At 38.0% G+C, this 19275-nt stretch overlaps 1 protein-coding gene and 2 non-coding genes across 4 annotated transcripts in view; all 3 read right to left on the bottom strand.

Moving 5' to 3' along the window:
• The window catches only part of LOC145997321 (proton channel OtopLc-like), a 228506-nt gene that overhangs the window by 186530 nt on the left and 22701 nt on the right, over positions 1–19275 (bottom strand). The window lies entirely within an intron of this gene.
• TRNAL-UAG (transfer RNA leucine (anticodon UAG)) lies at positions 5334–5413 on the bottom strand. The gene has a single exon. It is a non-coding gene; the product is annotated as a tRNA-Leu (tRNA).
• TRNAL-UAG (transfer RNA leucine (anticodon UAG)) lies at positions 8912–8991 on the bottom strand. The gene has a single exon. It is a non-coding gene; the product is annotated as a tRNA-Leu (tRNA).

Genomic DNA, 19275 nt, shown 5'->3' with positions numbered 1-19275 from the left:
TTACTAATTTTAAATTTAAATCAATTTTTTCTCAGTTGTTGAAATCCTTCATTACTTTAAAAATTGTTCTGGGTCTTTTTGTGTAATCAGTATCAATTATTCTTCTAACTAACAAGGAGAGGAAACTGAGTTTGGAACGGGACTTCGTGTAGTTGCAGGATACCCAATAGGCATTGATATGCCATATGTAACGACCCTGCGTGGTCGCCACATTTAACAACCCTGCGAGGTCGCAAAATTATATTTTGTTAAGAAGGTATGGATGAAGAATGCATGCTAAATGTTTAAATGTGTTAACGGATCCACCTCTACGGTTATTAGTTTCGCTTATTATTATTGGACCCTACGTGGTCGCTGTATTCTATAAATGTTAATGGGTCCACCTCTACGTGGATTAACTTGGCTGATTATTAGACCTTGCGTGGTCGTTGTTTTTTTTGGTAAATGTTATCAAATATTGTGACATGAGAATTAAAGGTTAAAAACCTGAAAAGTGGAATGTGAAATGAAAAAAAATTGAAAATTAGCTCAGCGAGAAGCACTCTTTGAAATCAGTAAGTACTAGGCAGAAAGGCCTGGAGTTCAAATTCTGAGTACAGTGTGAAGGTTTATGACATGAGATTGTTAGCCATTTTTATTGTCATTTATACTGTTCAATTTGTTGATGCAAGTGAGTGCTAAGGGTAAAGGTAAAGACACTTGAGTAAGTGTGATAAAGGACATCTTTGTGATACGATTATAATAAACTATTACATATATATGTATAAACCTGGTTTAGTCTTTCTTTGCACCTAGCTAGCCCTGCGATATTTCTGAGTCCTTGTACTACGACTGAATCAGTTAGCACATATGGGTAACTTTTGCCGACCCTCCAACTGCAGTGTTTAGCGTGTTGAACGCAGCCAGTACCAGTACTCCTGCGCCTTGGTGCTGGGCACTGCGTGGGTGGACGTTGCACATAGTACTAGTCAGTCATGTCCTAGAAAGAAACGCTGCAAAGTTTCGAAACTTTCCAAGTGCTTGTAACCAGGGTGGGAAATCATTGAAAACTGGTGGGTGGGTTGGGGGGAGAAAGTTCTTGATCTTCAAACCCCCTCCCCCACAAACATATGTGTAGGTCTATATTATACGATATACATATTTATAATGATATTAAAAGTAAAAATAAATCACTCAATTAAAATATATTATTATGATTATTATTATTAATAATAATAATACTATTATTATTAATTACATAAAGGAAATTAATTTGTTACTTTTATACATATCAGATATTGCAAAGAAGCTAATTTCTTTACTAACTGGTTAAAGATATTAAATAAATAATGAAATAGTTCAACTGGTTTTGTTATATGTAAGTTTTGATTTAGTTTGTGCTTTATGTTAATATAAATCAATTAGATTTCATAGTTATTATTGTTGTGCATTCTTGTTTTACTTTTATTGTCCGTATTGATGTAGATTTGTTAACGATTTCTTGAAAGATAATGCATTCAATACTCAGAACTACACTAATTTGTGTGTGTTTTCGATATTATTCTTAGTAAAGTATATTTGAAATTAAAAGCAATTGCTTATATTTTGTTTGTTATAAAAAAAACTCTCCCCTCCGGAATTTTTTTTGGGGGGGGATTTTTGAGGCGACGATTGTTGGTGGGGGGAAAATCCCCAGGTCCCCCCAGGATTTCGCACCCTGAAGGTTTTGGGGTCGATTCCCGTATGGTTGACCCAATATTCTTCAATTATCTCGAGCAACTATCTATTCCATTTTACTTATTGCAAAAATTGGTATTTTATTTGCTATGCGAATTGTCGAGACATTTTGTTTTCCATGCCTTTACGATAATTGCCAGTCTGGATCGTGTACAAAATAAAAAAAGTAAAGAAAAGCATTCATTGTGAATAGCATTCTTGTATTTTGTTTCCGCAAGGTTTCATATTTTCTCGAAAAAAAAACATGGCCTATACCCTTCGCTATAAATATTATTTTGTCAAATTTGGTGCGTGGATAATAAAATATTCAAATGCTTTTACAATGATGAGAAAATTGGAAAAAGTATTGCGAAAAATCATTTTCATAATGAAATTATAAAAATATTAAAAGAAGCATTCCTATCCCCCAAATTGTAATAAAATGTTATTTCATTTTTATTTTTTAAAAATATTAAATAAAATGCAACAAATAGTCGATCCAGATAATTGAAAAATTGTAGGGTCAACCATACGGGAATCGAACCAAGAACTTTCAGCGCATGAAACTTGTACGCTTTCACGTGGCTACCGGGATACTTGGAATACAGACAATATCTTCGCCTTCGTTTTTGCAGTCACTGTCTAGAACAACGGAAAAAGGACCTTCACACATTGACAATAAATCTGCATATTTCTCTTGCGCTATTTTCACAGATTCTTTGTTCATTGGAGGTGGCATTCTCGCAGCTATATCTTTAGTATTACATCTCTTTACTACGATTTTTGCGGGATTCTCTTGCAGTAAACTTGTTTTTATGTAGATAGTATCTAGCTTGTTGCTCTTCAATCGTAGTTCACGAATATCTTTCCAACTGAACTTAATACCATCATCGGTCTTCTTAAGCTGGAAAAGCCTCAGATCTTCAGCAATTGCCTTAAAATTCAGAAAATCTTTCATATGCATTGTGTGCAGGATGTAAGGATGGTTTCTTCGGGCTAGTTTTATGATGGGTTCAAGCTGAGAGGGGACAAATATCTATCTCTCCAACTTTCCGTAACGATCTGAAGATTGCACTGTGCGCAGAGTCTCCCTCGTTTTGCCCATGATGAGGCTCAAAAAATCTAAGCACAATTTCTTTTATATTCTCTGCTTTTAGCATTACATGCATAAGCGCAGCCACCACAATCCAATTCTTGTTTTGGCCAACACAACTGTCAGCATATAAGTGAACTGTATTCTTCTTTTCTTGGTCCACTTTCATTAGATACTGGTAAAGACATGTTGCTATTTCACATGATCCACGCTTGCTGATTCCTTCATGCCACAAGAAACAATGACAATTTTTCGTGTTCAGTTCATAGACAGTGAAGTTGTAGTTAGCCAGACGTCTGTTGTAAAACACGGATGAGTGGTTCGACATAGGCAAGTGAATAACTTGTTGCAGATCAAAAACAGCAGAACAGGTCGCTGTAGTCTTACTTATTGCTTTCAATTCTCTCACTTTACTTTTCTCTGCAACGTGCTGCTTAAATTTATCATCTAGCTTAATTTTATCTTCATCATATCCCGCATTGTACGTAATGCATAATCCACACTGATCTTTTTTGGATTGATGAAATGCAAGATTCATACCCTTGAAAACATTTGTGTATGTTTGCAAAGATGCTTGACATGTTGTGTCAATCTCTTCCTTGTACATCTCATACATTTTCTTCACAGTTAAATCAGAATGAAGATACTCCTTTGTTGAATATTTTCTACAATAGTGAGACTCCATTCGTGGAAAGCGATTTATGTGATCTTCTACTATACTCCGTTTCCTTTCATCATTTTCTTTCAAATGTTTGCATCTTCCACCTCGTTTTTCAGTTAGTAATGTGCCTGTTTCTTGAATGTTGTTCACTGTCGTACGTATAAATCGTTCGCTAATTCCAAGAGTATTCAAAAACATCTTCTTGCAAACCTTCAGCCTTGTTCCATCCAGGGAAAGATAGTAAAATTGTGTTTTTGTACGTCTCGATGCTTGTTTTGTGGTTTTTTGTCTCGTATCTTCTACATCAACGTGTGCTACGTACTCTTTTTGACGTTGCAAGTTTCCAAGATCGAAAAATCCATTTAAAATAATCATTCGTGATCTCTCCTTGTTCTTCAGTACATAACATTTTCTTCCTTTGTGGGTGCAGCCTGCGCAGGGGGGTTTCAGCAATCTTCTTTTCTTAACAACCTTCCCCGTAGTTGAACTGAAGTATTCATAGTCTTCATTACGTAACTTCTTACTCAGATTTTTCTTCCCTCCTTTTCTGGAAGTTGTAGTAGAGCCTTCTTTTGGTGATCCGTCGACATCATAACTTTCAGGATTTGTTGCAATGTGGTCTCTAGTGATAGCATTGCTATTACATATTAAAGAATTGTTATCCTGCACTTTGTTTACCACACATTTTGAATTGTCAATAACGCCCCGTTTCTTGTGGAATGTACAGTCATTATCTTGAACGAAATGATCCCAGCAAAGCAGGATGTGACATCTGGAACATGAGGAGAAGACCTCATCCTTGCATCCTCTTGCTTCACAATGTTGCGATTTTCCTGGCAAATAATCTGGATCATCCGGGTCACTGACATCTTCAAGAAATTCACTTTCGGCATCGAAGTTACTCTCGTCCTGTTCTTGTGTAGGGGATGATACATCGTCCTTCTTCTTCAGCAGATAAGACAGAGGTACATCTTCGTCAGATGATACGGCAGATTCTTCATTCAATGTTTCTAAGACAGTCCCTTGGTACCACTTCCTTTCTGGAGGCCAGTAAAATTTTACAGATATCCCGGCTTTGATGTTATTTTAACTCTTTCCAATCACGTGTAGTTCTCTTGATGGAACAATATTTCTTGAGCCATCTTCCCAGAGCACTAAGACGTCCATCTTATTCCTAAGGTTGCTGATTTCAAAATGATCGGGACAAGTTGAAAGCTTTGAGAGTATTTTGACAACGTTGCATATTGCCAAACAGAGCCCCCAAACAATGCTTAATATACAGCTTTGATCCTTCTTCGAAAAACCGTGCCGCTAATGTTAAATTGTGCTATTTCCGACATCAACAAAAGGTATCTAACAATTCATTTTACCTCTTTCTTTCCTTATCCTTTGTTAGACCGTTTCGCTATTGTTAAGATTGTGACCGCTGATTTGTAAACACTGAAATATACATTTCTGCATTGCTTTATTTTCCTCTTTGTGAGTGTATTGGCCCCGATTGTTGCATTTTTCTGCTGTAAGCAAAAAGAGATACGTCAACTTGAGAAACAGTTTAGGATTTATTTTATCTGACATAACGACGGAAGTCAAGATACGCCGCTATGTCATACCAATTTTTTTTAACAAATTGAGATAAGCAATATAAAAAAATATTCATAACTTCCTTATTAATTGGATTTGAGTTACGCCGATTTGCCAGGTTATGCAGGGCACCGGTATGATCACAACGATTTTAATAACTCAATTTCGCAAAAAAAAAAAAAAAAAAAAAATCGTTGTCATTGGACAGACGAATTGTTTCTCTCTCGGTCTCTGAGGGTAAACATTACCAATTATGCCTTCACGTAAGCTACTGTCCGAAGAGTAACGCGCATATAAAATTACTGGCAGCGGTGGGATTCGAACCCACGCCCTTTCGGACTGGTGCCTAAAACCAGCGCCTTAGACCGCTCGGCCACGCTACCTGTACGAATAACAAGAGCGCTGTTGGAATCTTTACGGGAAAGTGACTATTCCTTCTGCTAGGTGGAGTCTTCAGTCCCTACACATACACAATACACACGGCACACAGAGTGGGGGGATAGGGGGTTATGAGCGTCGGCATTGGGACTGGTCAACCAGTCCGTGCAAATTTAACTGAAAGGCGTGTGCAGACTAATTTATTTGGGGGTGCCGTAAGGGGAGTTTCAATTGCCTATTAGGACTATCTTAGTCTAATTATCGGCATTTGGTGTTCCTTTTTCGCAGAAACTATTACGCACATGAAGATGAAATTTTAACATTATAGTCTAAGTCTTTGAATGTTCGTTATCACTTTAGGCCCACTGAAAGTAAATAGCCAAAATATCTTACTCGACAAAAAGTAGCCTACTTACTATTTGCCAATATTAAACCACTATTACTATCACTTCATGAATTGCACAGAGCTAGTCCATAAATCGACTTCTTTTCTTTCTCTTGTGGGTGCGGTTTTCATTGTCACTGTAATCTTCTTGTTATGTGTAAATGTAACAAAATAAATAAACAAATAAGCCTTGAGTTGAAGAACGTTTCATTAGCAATCGAGTGTTCTCGGGAGAGGGATAAGTGCGGGCCGATTTGTGGCGGAGCTCTGTACTATTTATAAAGTGGAAAAGCGTCTTCTTTATCATCAAAAACTCTTAATGCTGACCAAGGCAGACTTTATTTTAGTTTGAAACATAAACTAAACGTTACGTTCCAACCTTCTAGCAAGGTCTTGTTCAGACTCTGTACCAAATCCAAAAAGATTTTTATTTTTTATTCTTTTTATTTAGTACAGAGTCTGAACAAGACCTTGCTAGAAGGTTGAAACGTAACGTTTAGTTTATGTTTCAAAATAAAATAAAGTCTGCCTTGGTCAGCATTAAGAGTTTTTGGTTATCATGGAAACAACGCTTAACGGTTGTCACGGTATCTAGTGACATGTGAAACGCAGTTCGATATAAATTATTTTTTGTTTATTGATTCATTTTATGCACAAACATGAAAGTGTGAGGTTTGATCTTATTTTGTGAATAAACTTGTATCCGAGCCAGACGTCGGAAGCTGGGGACGGGTTTTTCTTGAGTGACAGCCGCCGCTTAGAACATGACATATTTGCACCAACACAGAGAAATGGAAGGATTATTTTCGTCGCTACCGGGCTTGAGTCGCAGCGGGCGGGCTAACCCATGTTCACGGATGACCAGGAAAATCAGCTGGAGCCCAAGCCTGCAAGTATCGAAGACGCCTCGGTGACCGAGTGTCAAGACAATGGACACAGGTCATTCGCATCCCCTCCGAAACAGAAGCGAAGCCACCTTAGCGTGGGTTTCAACGGACGAATTTGAATCTCTTATATATATGCGGTGCTACCATCCCAGAGACAGTTTTCACCCGGATTTCAAAGAGAGAGCAGCTCCGCGCTACACTCTCGCGTGATTATTGTTTTGCGGCCGTGAACTTTGTTTCCTTACGTACCGTGAGCGAATCGCAGATAGAGAGTTACCAGTGCGCGCCTTATTTTGGTGAAGATTACGCGGTGATTTGTTTTTGCCAAGCGTGGACTACATAATAATGGAGGGCTAAAGAAGATCGAGAAGGGAGTCCGTCGACTCCCCTGACGCCTGCAACGACGCCGAAGCCAGTCAGACGACGCCAAAACCAAACACTGCCCAAAGCCCGAAGGACGCTTTCAGATCGACGTCCCAACCGAAGCTCGTTACCAGAGAGAGAGAGGGAAGGACGATTCCAGAACGACGCCCAAACGAAGCATGTCACCAGAGAGAGATGATTGCAGATCGACGTCCAATTGATGCCCGACACTGGAGAGATTCCTGACCGGCGCGTGGCCACGTACATCCGACGCTAGTGACAAGAGGAACGCCCGAAGTACTAAGGAGGTGCAAGTACACCAGATCGTCGCAATTATTCTTCGTCGCGATCGACCTCGGAGAACAATTTCGCCACAAAGGAACCGTGTGCAAGTCCCGCTTCCAGGAGAGATGAATGACCACGCCAGGTAGCAGAGTCCGGTAGAGTATACTTCAGGGGGTCTATGTCAATGTAAACGTGCATTGTTCGTATCAACACCGTACTGTTAACGCCGAAGTCTCACTTATTTGCAAAGTTACTCAGGAAACCCCGAATCTAACCCCCGCGTCTGATAATTTTTGGTATTGTTATAAAAAAGGTTAATTTCATGTTCAGATGTTCTAATTTAATTGTCTGCATTCAGCGTTAGAATCTCCATTTCATTTCTTTAATATTTAGTGTAAATTGTCAAAGTGTGCTCCATTTTTTGTGTAACCGACCGCCCCGTCGCGCCATTTAATTTGTCAATACTTGACTGATGAGTCCTTTTTAATCGTGGAAAGCGTAGTTTTTTTTATTGCAAGGTCGTGCGCGTGAAATAGTATTATTTGTTGCATAGTGGTTATTAATGTAATTTTTGCTCGCGCCGACGATTGATTTGTGTATTCCGGCAGCTGGAGCCAATTAAGTTTTTGCATCCCTATGTAATTGTGTTGTTCTCATTGGACGAGAGAGGCTTATGTGTATTACCCCCGTCCGAGAAACTTGTATAATGTCGTGCTTACGACTCGATGCATACGTTCATTCGAACGAAAGATTTAACCACGCCGACCCAATTGTCTTAGTTAACCGCTTTCCGAGGGCTGGCACTTAAGTTAATTTAAAAGAGCACAGGAGCTGGCAGACAAATACCCTAAATTCACATAAAGGTTTAAAAATTAAAAGGAATGATATGTTAATGAGATCCATGATTTGTATCCATACTTCACATGTAAAAATACCTCATGTGTGTGAAAGAGAGAGAGAGTGAATGTAGTGAGAATTTGAGGAGGCTTTGTAAACAGTTGTTGATTGCAATATTTTTTTGTTGTTACAATATATATTCACTTTTTACCGTTCGTCAGTGTTGTTATTTGACGTTTTTCAGGTACCGGATATTATGCTGTTAGTGTGTTACGAATGTTCGAATCTACATATCAAAGGTAAACAAAACAGTGTAACATTTCAAGGTATTAATCTCCGCCTCGCAATAGTATGACAATAAATGACCGTCTCAGTACCGAACTTGAAAACCTGGACCGAGAGTCACGACCGGTCTTCCGTACACATAACGACGTTGGGCCCCGTGCCGGGGTATGATTGACACGTCATTTCGGGGACCGTGAGTGCACTCGTTACACGGTGTTGTCCTTTATCATTGCTGCAGGCTCCTCAAGCGTCCATTCAAGAATGCCTCGGTGTGCGCTGCATTGCCAACTTATTTTCCGTCGGCAAAACTTTTTCCTAGTGTTACAGCTGCGGCCGGGTGTACCTAGGGTACCCCTCAACTACACCAAGTCCCTTCTCAAACGAAATTTTCCAAGCCGTGCCCTGTCCTCGTTAGCTATTTTCCGAAGCACTTACGCCTGTGGAGAGTAAAATAAGGTATTTGGCAGCGGTGGGATTCGAACCCACGCCCTTTCGGACTGGTGCCTAAAACCAGCGCCTTAGACCGCTCGGCCACGCTACCTGTTAGAGCATCACGTCGTCTACTTTACTGGAAATTGGCATCTTTCATTTCAATTTACAAGAAAGCAGTAAGGGTGTTATTTTTATTGTTACGATCAGTTCAGTTCAGTTAGTATTCGAACAGAATGACTACTGGTGTCCGCAGTAACGACCAGTGATGCCAAAAGCAGGGAAATTTCCCTCGACACAGGGAAATTTGAGGGTGAAAAGGGAAATTTAATGAAAAATAGCTAAAAATCAGGGAAATTTAAACTCACATTTTCGTTTCATTCCTTTAGAAAGTTCGAAAATATTTTTTTCAGCGTGTACAAAAGAATAGTTAGCAACAGTGACACTTTTCAGTAAGCTTTCTTTCTCCCTGTTATAGATTACCTTGACCGGTCAGTCATATTTGTCGCTTTTCCTAGAAAGGCCTCACCTGGAAAGAATTTGGGACGCGATTTTCAACTTCTTTCCTTGTTCCATCCATCATTTCAGAACGTAGTGGCTGGGTGTGTGACTTTGTGTGTCCTGTGTCGTTGCAAGGAGAATGTAAGAGGTGACTGATAGGAAGCTACCTGCAACTCCCAAAAAGGTTAGAAAACGTCGTGGGGATTTATCTGCGGATGAAAAAATATCTGGGAAACATGTCTTCAACATTCACACTCATGATTTTTATAAGAGGGAGTCAACAGACGAAACACAATCATGAAACAGCTCTCGTTTGTATGTGTGCCTAAATTATGGTTTTAACAATCGTTTACTAAATTGTAATTGTCAGAGAGTTACTGTTCTTCTTTTATTCTTTACAGAAAAATGGAGAAACTTCGTAAGAAATTTAAAAAAAGTGTGTGTTACATAAATGCTTTTTAGTTATGAAAATTAAATTAGCAACATAAAGCTAACATTGTTTCCTGAACTTGTGATTGTCTTAGAAATATTTGCACTGTGAGCGAAGCGAGTAATTTTTTTTCCTTCGAAAACTAGCAACATATTGGGTAATAATATTGTTTCCTAAATCCTTGAATATCATAGAAATGTTTGTATCCCAAGTGAGGCGAGTGGGAAAATTTTATCTTTCTATTTCCCCAGGAAAATTTGAAAAACGTAGAGTACCCAACCCCACTTCGGTACGCCCCTGTTATCTTCTCTTGTTCGAGAATATCTGCCCATTACTTCACACTTTTATGATTTTCATAAATAATTTAATAATAATAATAATAAAGTTTGTTCCTCAGACAAAATAGGCGTCAAAAGAAAAAAAAATAATAGCAGTCCCCTAGCTAAGCTTTGACAATGGGTGGGTTCCAAAGTCCGACAATCATTGCGCCGCAGACGAATTTTTTTGTTTTAGTGTTTTATTTTAAAATTCAAATGTTTATTTTAGGATAATTATATTATGAAACTATGATCAGTTTCTAGTATTTTATTCAATGGGGGGTTTGAACCCACTAAACCCCCTTACATACGGTCCTGATTAACAGTTATAGTAATACAAAGAGACAGTTTCAGATGTGTTTTGAAAATCGAGGGAAATTTAGGTCGAAAAAGGGAACTTTTACACTGGTAAAAGGGAAATCCTGCATTCAGAGATTGGCAACACTGGTAACGACACCAAAAAAATGTGAGGGGGTAGAAGAGAACGGGAATATTTCCTGGGACAGTAATATCCCCCCCTAAATACCATACAAAAATGAGAATTTGCACTAAGAGAACATGTTATGTAGTTTTTCATTCTTGCTGGGGGAGGGGCATCTTCCCTTTTGTTTCACTGCTGGTATCGTCACGAGCATTCTGCGATAGAATTTCGCAAGGAGTTTTGACAGGGTTTTCATAAATATTATATGTATATAATGTGTGGGAGGATGTGTGTATAATATGCCTCTTATTGCTGTTGTTATTTATAACATATGCATATATACAGAGAGAAGAACCTTATTTAGGGAGATTTCACACCGACACCTATCAATTGAGTATTATAAGCTCACTGAAGTTACTGGCGTACGCAGATCGGTGGGGGGGGGTAAATGTGGTAAATGTAATTTCGGATTAAAATGACCCCAATTGCAATTTTTTGAGAGTGGAATTTTTTTTGATATACGAAATATCTTCTTCTTTATTCGGCTCCCCTGTAAAACAGGCATGCACTATCCACCTTTACAATTCCAGCCCTTCCTCCAAAAAAATCCTGCGTACGCCAGTGTATGGAGTCATGCCCAAATAACAATAATAATAAACGAGATTAAAGTGGAAAGTATACGCATCGTAGCATGAGGTATAGGCTAATGAATAAGGTTAACGAGACGGTATACGGCGTATACATAGCAGGCTGTAGCCTCTTCAGCTCCCCCCTGTGGTGGGTTATAAAATGAGAGTTTGCGATTTAATAAGTACAAATCTTTATAAATGCTCTCTTTTTAGTATTACTATTTTATCTATACTGGGGAGGGGGTGTTGGAACCCAGAAAAACTCCTTTCGCAGCACGCCCTTGATCGCCAATGCGTGTCCATCGATATCTATCATTATCACTGAGGTTGAAAGAATGCACATCAGCATGGATTACATGGTTTACGTTGTTCATTTTTAACGGAAGCAACAATGATAGGTCTTAATCCAGGAGAAGCTTTATTTTTCTGATAACAACAATTCAAGGTCGCTCTTTTTCAAAACACATTGCAAACACTGCCAGTGGTTTGTAATTTAACCGTGAATTTTACGATCGTATCTCACAGGATTTCATATTTTTTAAAGCAGGACTTTATCTAACATCTCAAGTTTATTTTGATGTAATATAGCGCGCGTGCTATTACTCAAGTACTTACTGGACATGCTTAGAATAAAGTTTGGACACCCCTGAGAGCCTCGCAGATTCTGGGGCGTGGGGGAGGGAGCAAGTTAAACCATTTAATCGGTTGGTTTCATACTCCAGTTCTTTCTTTCGATTATTTTGCGTTGTTCTACCTCTTGGGTTAAGTTGTAGCGATGATTAAATAGATGATCGACAAACGCAATAATACATCCAGGCAGTGGCGGTGATTGGGTTCCAAAACTAGGGGGCAAGGTGCAAAAACTGGGGTGGGCAAGGACAGTTTACTTTCCATTGGTAGATAAGGTAGCATAGTGCGGGGGCAAAAGTGGCAAAAAGTGAAGGGGGGGGCAACTGCCCGCCTTCACCCCTCTAATTGCCGCCACTGAGACCTTTGGCGTACTCCAATTCTAACCGTTTATAATTTAGTGCCCCTCCCGAAAGTTTTACAAATTATTCACGAATGTTGAATGCACTGAAGGTGTAGATTTCCTGACACATATAGTGCTGATTAGAATCATTCAGGTTGAAATCTTAGTTTGGAATAAGAATCGCATCGGGAACTAACTAATGTAATGGAAGCACTTGCTCAGTGCAAGAACAGTTTTCCACGAAAATGTCTTCAGAATGCTTGTAATTTCCTTGAACTCTTCCCTTTCGTAGATTAAACACGTATTTAAGAATAACCTGTGCTCAGCGTTAAATCCAGCCACTTTCCTCCGGGGGTTCATAAAACTTCACGGGAGGGGAGAATATCATAGACATCAAATTACAATAGCTATCAATGAAACAATACTAATACTTTTTAAGTGTCCCTTACCTCTGATATTTGATTAAATTAAGTGTAATTAGGAATAATTAACTATCATTTTAAGTATGAGATTATGGGAATCAATAAAATAATAATATCATAGCATGCAATAATGAACATTTACAACATCTAAGGCTAAGCATATTTGAGGCTGACATCATGATGAAACTTTCTGTGGGTTCCATGTCACCCTCAGTTCACATCTTCATCGTATTTCGGATGATAATTTAAGTTCGTTTTGACTTTTAATTTTAAAGTGGACCGAATCAATGTTTATTACTACCAAAAGAAAAGGTTAATACAATTAAAAGGAAGTAAAGAAAGCTAAATTGAGCACGGTTTCGAAATTTTTTAGCTACTGTGAGAATGCTTTGCGATGTTACTGAAATTTTCGGCGGGGACTTCCTAATTTCCGGGGGGATTTTCCCTCTAGGCCATCATCCCCTGAATTCATCACTGCCTGTGGTGATTATTATGCACAGGGACTTACATATCACGTCAGAGGAAGTGTTGAATGTGCTTTAAATGAACGAATGAGTTAAAATTTCTGGGATACGTCAGGACATATGGCCATTTTGCACTCTTCAAAGTATACGAGGAAAAAGTCCCGTTATCTCTAATCCTTACCTGAAAGTTAAAACAGAGATGTAAGAAACCTTGATAAATTGCAAGGTTGAAAAGGGACCTGCACAGAGCATACACAACACGTTAACAAGTTAAAGAGACACTAAAAGACTCCCTCAGATAGTGTAAAATGCCCATGCTTCTCAAAGTGCTATAACTAGTGCTCGTAAGTTGAAGACCTATAAATTGCCAAAAAAGGCCTATAAAAAGACATAAAATATAAAAAAAGGATCTAAAACGGAAAAAAAGGACGTATAAATGTGACCCAAATTAATTAATAACTTTAGTTTTAATTACATATTTAATTAACAAAAAAAAATTAAAAATATGGTGGTATGGAACACACAGTACGAAAAAACTATATGAATGAAATGCATCTTCTTTCAGTCCAAAAATGTTTTTCTCTCGTTTCAGGGATGGTTCAAATACTCGTATATTTATTTATTCCTTTACTACAGAAAGGATGTTTAAGAGGTGATGATGATTCGAATCGAGAATGGGCAGTAAAAACGTAGTCGAAAGAAGGTGAAGTTGCAAAAAAAAAAGCCGTTAAGACCTAAAACGAGGCGAAAAAAGGACCAATAAGCCAAAACACGTCAAAAAAGGCAAAAAAGGACAAATAAAACCCACCTTTTTCTGGCCTACAATGACCCACAATGAACATATATTATGTTGGGCCTCGTCTTCGGACACTAGGAAAGAAAAAAAAGGATTTTTCCTTAATTTCCAACCCCTAGCTATAACCATCTCCCAACAAGACGTTCGTCTGAGTACATTATTGGGGATCCAGAGTGTGCGGCAAATGGCCATGGATGACAGACAAGGCTATATCCAATCCGAAGCGGAGTTAAAATGACATGACCTCTTCGTAACGGAAATGTGCTTTAAAGAAGTCGAGACATGTTAATTGTTAGGAACATAACGATTAAAAATATTTTCATGTTAAGTTCAAAAGTAGTATATTATGAATAGAGTAGCCACGCTATTGCAAATTCTAAGAATTTTTCAACAAACATTGGAAACAAATTAATTCTAAAAAAATAATAAAGTCTAATTACAGCAGGCGATGCAATAGCTCGTATAATAACAAAACAAAAAGTTCATAAACGGTTACTCACTCTTTTCTGCAATTTTCAGTGCAAGACAACGTAAATTAGTCATTGTGGCAGCCGTTGTACTACATTATGTACAAGGGCTTTCTTTCAACGCTGGAGTTGAAGAACGCGAAGAAACAGGAATGTTGTAAACTTGCGTTGGTTGCAGCACTCAAACAATAGAGCACGAAATACTTAGTTCTTTTCAATGGAAACTTCAGGTAGAAAAACAAAACCTTGTGACGTAATGAAGAAGCAACGAGACGAAACCGTTACAAAGGTTTTCGGTGTTTTCTTACATGCACATTTAGTAATTGTTAACAAAACGGTCCGCAACACGCCATGTTGTTCATGCAACTACTATCCGAGACAAAAATATTGAGCCCTCTGTTTACGTGCTTGTAAAATTGTACTCCGTGGGAGGAAAAAAGTCAAATATACCTCATTCGAAAGCTACAAGTGTCTATTTTTAGAAAAAAGCAAGACACATTGATTTTAGCTCTGTCTGTTCTCTAGTCAAACAAAAATGTTCGTAAAAGTGTAGTTTTTTCGTGTGTGTTTTATGTAAGTCGAATTCAATCGTGTGTAGCTTCTTGAAAACCAGTCGTAAAAATATGAAATATCTTGTGATTGAAGCTTATTTATGTGTAAATATCTCTGCCATATATAATATTGCTGTCATTTGGGGAACAGCCAATATTAATGTTTAATAACAGTGTTGCAATCTCGGCAATGGTCAGCCCACTGGCGATGCAAAGCATATCTAAATAATGAGCATGGAATAAAAATCAAATTTTTATGGCTTATCTTTTCATATTCTGCGAATTGAAAACAACAGACAAAATTGTTTCTCTTGGCAACCGGCTTGCGCGTTTTTCGTCTCGTTGCTACGACGAAGTGCGCTTTATTGCCACACGCCGCCGGCAGCCGTTTAAACTTTGCGTTCAGCCAGCAGCTTTGACACGGAAAGTAAACCGAAAGTTTTGGTTACAAAGCGAATTGTTGTGCACAGAGAAGCATTGTTCAGATGCTGTAATTGACGAATGCAGAATTTCTTTTATCACTCTTGTGTTCCTACCATGCAGCCTTAACTCGCACACACACATAAAATCCCTTACATGCACTTTTTCTTGCTGTTTTCTTTTGTTATGAAGTTGCTGTTGCTGTTCATCGCAGCCACGTTATTTTTTTATACAGAGGAGACTGCAAAGCCAGCAGTCACGGGTTCGAATATTTGGCAAGATATTTCATTGCCTTCATCAAATCAAGCTCATTGTTGCACTTACTCTTTTTAAATGAGCGACATAAAATGATACGGAGAAAATGACGTACGTATAAAGATTGGGTAAAAGCTAGAAAATATAACAATAACTAAAGTATACAAAGAAAATGTATTTCATTCATAATATGATAAATTGTTTATTCATTATTTTACACTGCCACAATGTTTTGGATCGGACCAACGGAACGCACTTCCAGTATTCCCGCAGCTTAGACCGTGTAGCTGCAGCGAAACGGCAACACTGTGCAAGTCACCTGCAGCCCGCGGAGTCTGAGATTGGCCGCATCTCGCCATACGTCATCCGCGCGTTTACCATATTAGGAGTGGTCAATAATAATTTATATGTATGGTCATACTTGAGATACACATGTTCAACTTCTGGATTTGGATCAAATGTGTCATATAAACGGCTTTTTACAATTTAATTGAATTTGCAATTACGCATTTCAAGATTGCACGTTTGCCTAAAATTTCAATTTTTGAAGCATCTAGTGAAGATCTGCATTTGACTTCTTCCACAGAGATGCAAACACAATCCGTCTTCACGTACAAAAAATCTCAATATTATATCAATTGTGGATTATGAACTGTATGATGTTAAGTTCCCCGTTCTTGCAAACTGGAAGAAAAGACCACTTTTTACTGAATTTTTCATTATAATACGAAAATGCAACGAAGAATAATTTTTAGATGACGCTTATTAAAAAATATATACTTGAAGCTTTCCAATGAGGTATATTTGACTTTTTTCCACCCACGGAGTACAATTTTACAAGTACGCAAACAGAGGGCTCAATATTTTTGTCACGGATAGTAGTTCACAAGACTCTTGCGATGATGACGTTATCATTGTGATGTTTGCCAAATGCGACCACAGGATCAACTGCTTAGGCGTGCGCACGGAGGGCAAAGGGTGCAGTTGCCTTCTCTAATATTTTCACCTGAGAAATTCAATGTAGAATAATTTTATTGCCGTTAATAAACAATGTTACACTCTTAAAAACAGTATCGGCGATTAGGTACCAAAACTGGGGGGCAAGGACAATTTACTTTCTCTTGATAGACAAGGCTTAGCATTAAGAGGCCACAGTGCTTACCCCCCCCCCACACGCCCCTCTAATCGCCGCCACTACTTAAAAATGAAGTAATTTCAAGGCGTTGTTTGTTTGGTAATTGGAGGTGTCAGTGAATATGTATATGTGTTTAAAACTCTTCTAATGTGCGTCCTTGGAGACAAAGTCTAATTCACTGAACTTTTTGACTCTCTCTGCACTCACGCGTCTAGGTGATTACACGGTGCAACACCGACTCGTCTATTTCGTTGATGTGGTGTCAAGTGGTGTCAAGTAGTGTGTTTGGTGTTTGCACTACGTTCCGGAGCGGTGTAATGTGTGGTGTAGGGTCACGTGGTCCGTGCTAACTAATCAAATGAACATTTTAAAGCAGCAGACAGGCATTTGTTGAATCTTCTGGACTTGACACTCTTAAAGCCGTAACTGTTAATACCCTGTATCAATCTTCTTTGTGATTCAGAGCTACTGGTTATTTGCTGAATGAAAGTAAAACCCAATACATGTTTTTTCAGTCTTGGAGACATCCCGATGTATAATAGCTCAGACAATGTGCAATTTCTAGTTATTGTCATTGATAATAAGTTATCATGGGAGTCACATATTAAATACATAACTGCCAAGCTCTCCAGGGTTGTTATGGAACCTAAACAGTCGTATACCTGAAGATTACGTAAGATCAACTTACTTTGCTTTCTTTCAAAGCATTATTTCATATGGAATTTTACTTTGGGAAAACTGCAGTTATGTACAGGAAAATTTAATACTGCAGAAAAAAGCCGTGAGAATAATTACAAACTCACACAAATTAGCTCATTGTAAGCCACTGTTCATTAAGTTACAAATTATGACTGTGATGAATCTATATATTTATACTGTGCTGTTGTATGTAAAGAAAAATTTGCCACAACAACAAAGTAGACAAGATGAACATTCCGATACTACAAGAAATACCTTGTCATAGACTCTCGAAATCCTGGAACAGTTATGAAGCTCTAGGATTAAGACTATTTAATTAGCTACCTCTTGATGTGACAAATACGCCTATGAATGTATTTAAACATAAACTGTATGCCTGGCTAGTTGCTACCCCATTGTACTCAACCCAAGAATTTCTTGAAGTTAAAAATATTATATTGTAGTTCAACTTAAAGATAAAAGAAGTTATACTTTTATATTATTTTACAATATATTTCACATGTATTTTTGTTTCTTGACGTTGTCTATTGCTGTAGTACAAGCTTAATGACAATACATTATTATTATTATTATTATTATTATTATTATTATTATTATTGACCACCGCTATTTGTCTACTTGGTTGAACATCATTCCCATGCACCAGCCTGACACCGGGATATACCTGCACTACACCTAGTGTCAAAAAGTGCAGTGGACTAGATGGGCCTATTAACTTGAGCATAGTTCATTATCGTGCTGCAATAAATTTCGTGGTATACTGTGGAGAGGTATACGACGGTAAATAACCAAATAGCAATAATCAATGTCTAATACTATCCATCGTGACACAAGAACCTGTGCAATCGCCAGACAGTGGGTTATATAGCTAGCTACGAACTTTTCAAAATATTGCTAGAATGAACAGGAGCGCATTCACAACTGTCACGACTAAAATTGCTCACAAGAATTTCCTTGCGTAGATCAAAGAATCCGAAATCCATATTCTCTGGTTTTACTATCCTTATTCCGGTAGCCTTCCATACTTTGCACTCAATAATACGTATCAATCAGCAATGATAACGGACTTCTGTCTCGGAAGGCAGGCAATAGTGGCGATGCACTGACCACGCGTCACCCAAAGCCGATTTCAGGACATGGCCATTAACCGGCTATTGTGTCACAAGTTTAGTTTTTATTTATAGGACACTGGTTCGCAATGGGTACACTTCCCTAGTCACATTATATCATAGATTATCCACATAAGATAACGTTTACCTCAACAACAAATTATATTTTCTTATCTATAATCGTTTTTTAATGGCTAATTAATTGTACCAGTTTGAAGTGTGTGTATCTGTGAACGTGCAAAAAATTAAACGTAGAAATGATGAACGGAAAGATAAGATACAAAGAAAAATGAATTTGTTTGATTTTCCAAAACATGTTTACATTAATTTTCAAATATACGTTTTTTGTCAATAGTCAATACCTCTATATTTTCACATTTGAAAATATACGAGGAGTTAATTATAATTTAATTAAAAATGAAAGTTATGTTTTGTTTGTCATGACTGGAAAAATGCGAACAGGTCGCTTTAAATCATAGCATGCGTATTATCTTCTCTAGAGTAAAGTAACTGTGAAGGTAACTTAGTTACTTTTTGGGCGAAGTTACTGTAACTCCATTACTATTCAAAAGTAACTTGTTGGTATGCCCTCCTTTTATAATCGACCCAGCGTTCAGCTCATGAGGTACCCCGTCTACTACCATTGCGCATTGCATTGCTACAACTATTAAGACACTTTCATATTATCTGATTAACAAATACATTTGTATTCGGAATCGTTATCTACCGAGCACTTTTATGATGGACGAGTATCCAAAAGTTCCCGGAATTTTGAAACGTTTACACACCATGGCAAGGCAACGCTGTTGT

Source organism: Lepisma saccharinum, chromosome 13 (genome assembly GCF_977018435.1).
Source record: "Lepisma saccharinum chromosome 13, izLepSacc3.1, whole genome shotgun sequence".
NCBI classification, from domain to species: Eukaryota; Metazoa; Arthropoda; class Insecta; order Zygentoma; family Lepismatidae; genus Lepisma; species Lepisma saccharinum.
The sequence above is the reverse complement of the archived record's forward strand: the minus strand, read 5'-3'. Positions and strand labels throughout refer to the sequence as shown.